Source organism: Eschrichtius robustus, chromosome 2 (assembly GCF_028021215.1).
Source record: "Eschrichtius robustus isolate mEscRob2 chromosome 2, mEscRob2.pri, whole genome shotgun sequence".
Classification (NCBI taxonomy): Eukaryota; Metazoa; Chordata; class Mammalia; order Artiodactyla; family Eschrichtiidae; genus Eschrichtius; species Eschrichtius robustus.
The window spans coordinates 135,740,140-135,744,036 of NC_090825.1; the positions used below are offsets into that span (position 1 = coordinate 135,740,140).

The following is a 3,897-nucleotide window of genomic DNA, read 5'->3' on the forward strand; positions in this document are numbered from 1 at the left end:
CAGGCAGCCTCCAGACCTTGGCAGGGAGGAGGCTGTGCCTAGAGGCTGCATCTAAACACAGTTCGGTTCATGGAGTCACCACATTTCCGAGTCTCCACATCCTTATGAAACCACGTGATTGTGTCACAAAAGCCCCGTCCATAAAGCTAAGCCCCAGGCCAGATCTGCTCCTCATCCTGCTCATGTGTGAATTTAAGCATATCTCTTGACACCTGAAAAATGGAAAGAACACTTTATAATCTAATCAAGATCGGAAGATAGAAGTCACGTATTTGAGCTGTTAATTCAGACAGTCTCATTCACTTCTTGGGTATGTGACTTTGGATGAGTTATTTAATCTCAGTTTCCTAGTCCGCAAAATGGAAATAATGAAATGCATACTCTATAGAAGAGTTGTGAGGATAAATGAGAACATGAATATAAACAGATTTGGCCCCTGGCACTTCAGTGCTCAATAACTGTGAGCTTTTAAAAAGTACTTTTAATTTAGCTTCCTGGAAACAAAATAAAACCACAGGAATGGTAATGTTCTTGGGACACTGTATATTATTGTGAGGAATTATGAGTCCCTATATACAAGGAGGTAAATGAAATTCAGAAATGTTACCAGATTTGGCCAAGCTGCATAGCCAGGCATCACTGGTTTGGGAAATGAACTCACCTCAGAGATTATAAGAAGATGGCTCCCCAGCTGACCTTACTAAAGGAAAGTTTATTTGCTGGGGAGGGAGGAGGGCAGGTGGAAGAGATCAGGGAAGGGAGGGATGCTCTCGATGAGGCCATTCCATGACCGTGTTGGTGTAGTTAGAGCTTACAGGAGGATGAGGCCTCCAGAATGTACCTTTGCCAGGCACCCAATAGCCCACCCTTGCTCAAGGCCACCGCCTAAGGGAAGAAGGACTGCTACAAATTGGGGGGAATTAGTTTTCCAGATTTGGACTGTATCCCAGCCAGTGGAGGCTAGTGGGAAAAGCAACTGCACTGAAGGCAGAGAATCCTAAATTCAGATCCTCTCTTAGCCACTTCCTCACTGACCCTGGACAACTTAACCTCTTCGAACCTCTGTTTCCCCAGGCTTTAAAGTTGTAGATAATAAATGCCTGTGTTTCTGGATTTTTGTGAGGATTATAAGAAGTAAGTAGTAGGTGCCTTCCTTCTCCTCCCGATTCACCTCAGTGAAATAGGCTAGTAGACAGATCTTGGCAAATAAGAGAGCTCTCCCCCATTGTTAATGGCCTGATGGCTGAGTACTAGGTACTGGGAGACACGGGGTCAACTTCAGTCAAGATGGCAGAGTGAACAGAGGCAAGAAGTCCTGCCCCCTCAACATTAGAAATACCAAGCTAAATATTATTTTTAATTTTTCACAAAATGTATTGGCTGAAAATCAGGAAAGAAAATCTGCAGTTGCCAGGAATGAAGAGAGAAGACAAAGTTCTTTAGATGTAGCACATCTCACAAGGGGAGGGGAATTGCAGGCTTGGGTCTGCCTGAGGAACTGTGGAAGCCATGGCTGCCCAGAACAACGATGTCAGGACTGTGTAAAGTCCTCAGTCAACAGAGGGTCATTTTGTCTGGCGTGCTACTCTGATAGAAGCAGGAAAGTAGACTGTAGAGGATTAATCCTGAAATAGCCAGAAAATTCCTTTACCCAGAATTCCACACCCTGCTGTTTTCATTTAGTCGAGGTTTTACCATATATATCAGGAAATGATTGTGCTGACTTCTCCTTTTATCCATAATCACACAGCGTGTTTCGCCATTTTTCTTTTCTGTATTTCTCAGCTCCTTTGGAAAGGAATAAGAGACCCGCCCCAGGCAAGAATGCAATAATCTGACTATGGTTTTAAGGGACCATGAGGTTCTTTCCAGTGCACCATTAAAAACTATTTACAGGAGGAAGAATGGAGACTAGGACATTTGGGATGGAGGGCATAAGTGAGAGTCAGGGAAGGTGGAAGAGGGGGTAGATGGCAGTTTGGTGTGGAGGGAGGGTTGTTCAAAAGAGGGAAAGGCCTGGGGTTCAGGTGAGCAGAGGACACTACAAAGGGCTCCATTTGAGCCACACTGGATTTGCCAGTCCTCACAGGGTCTGAGGACAGAATGATGTGATCTGAGCCCTGAAGGGAAGAGAATTAGAGTTAGCAAAAAGCCCTGTAGCTGTCCAGGAAATGGATGATTATTAGGGCCATGTGGGTTTAAGATGCTAAAGAAAAAAAAAAAAAAAAAGATGCTAAAGAAAGACTCACTCAGAATATATTCCTACAGAGGAGAAGACAGCAAATGCTTTCTTATAAAAGAACATTGCTTTTAGATTCATAAAAATACCCCCAATTTAAATCTCCAGTTGGTAAAAAGTTTCCGAGTCATTGATGTTGAGAGTAGAATAATGAAAGTAAAATAAAATACAGATGTACCATTTACTAGTGGCATGGCACAAGGATGTCACTTCTTTTTTTCTGAACCCAAGTTTCTTCACCTATAAAATGGGAACGATAATAGTACCTACTTCATTAGGAACATTGTGAGAATTAAATGAAATAATGCATTTAAGTGTGTATTAAGTACAGTGATGGTTCATCATAAGCCCTGTGAATGGCTGTGGTTTAGGCAGGGCTGTTTTCCCAAGATGCCCATCAGCAGTCCTGGGACCTTAGATGACTTTACTTTGCAAGTCTGAGTTTGTAGGTATAGTGGTCAAGTGTATAAGAGCTATCGTTTAGACAGTTTGAGATTGGATCCCAAGTCTGCCATTTTCCAAAGGAGTGAGTTGGGACATATTATGTATCCTCAGTGAGCCTCGTTTTTTTTAAAGTACAAAATGGGGGTGATGACAGTACCTACCTTAGCAAACTCTCAAAAGGTGGTTACTATTGTTAATATGACAAAGGCAAGGTCCTTCTTCTGCTTGGTTTTCCCTCAGTGGCCTATAAAGAGAATAATCACCATATTCACTGCGGGGATTTTGCACTCTGTAGGTCAGCGGCCAGCAGGCAGACTACAAACAGTGACAAAAGGTATAGAGCCTCTCATCTGTACAGATTTGATTCATCACAAATTTACCAGGTCAAGAATTCCAGATAAAGTTTTTCAGCCTTCACCTGCAGACCATGAAAAATATGGTGGGGATCTTTCAAAGCACCTTCATCAACTGCATATTGTTACCAGAATAAAAACTAGGAAAAGACATCCATTTGGGAAAAAGGTTACAATAAAGATGCTTGGATTAGAAAAAGCACCTACTCCTCAGGTTCACAAGAATATCCCTTCAGTGAAGGCAAAAAAGAAAGTGGTTAAACATTTGCTAAGAATCAAGTCCCTGAAGTTGCCACAAGGACTTCCAGCAGAGGAGGACATGTGTAACGCCTGCCTCATGAACACTGGAGAATTAGTAGTGCATGGCATCTAAACCCTGTGGACCAGGGAGCAATTAAGTCCTAATGCCAGAGCATTTCAGATTAAAAAATGCAAACCATCTTTATTTAAAGATGGTGAGAAAGTGTTTCTATTAAAATATATTTTAAATACAAAAAAAAAAAAAAAAAGGCAAGTTCCCAATTGGTTTACCTTCCCTTTGCAGGTCTGAGGCTCTTGATGTACTCTAGGTCAGACCCAAGTGGTTGTCCTTTTCTTACTGTCATTTGTACCTTTCCTCCATCCATTATGAAAGAAAGCACAATGAGGATCATATACCCATCAAAGTCACATCCTATACTAGGGACCCCATCTGAGCAAATTTCAGGTTCTAATATTCAAATGACACTGCCACAGCTGCTGCCTCTGAATCACCACACAATTCCTCATCATTACAGGGACAGCCCAAATATTGGCAGAGGAAATCAGAATTAATATTATTAGAGCCAACAAGAAGAAGGAAGCCCAAAATTACCTAAGGGT

General features: G+C 42.0%; 1 pseudogene; it reads left to right on the plus strand.

Annotated features, from left to right (window-relative positions):
- Positions 1 to 2,881: 2,881 nt before the first annotated feature.
- Positions 2,882 to 3,441, plus strand: LOC137758952 (large ribosomal subunit protein uL30m pseudogene; annotated as a pseudogene).
- The last annotated feature ends 456 nt before the right edge of the window (positions 3,442 to 3,897 follow it).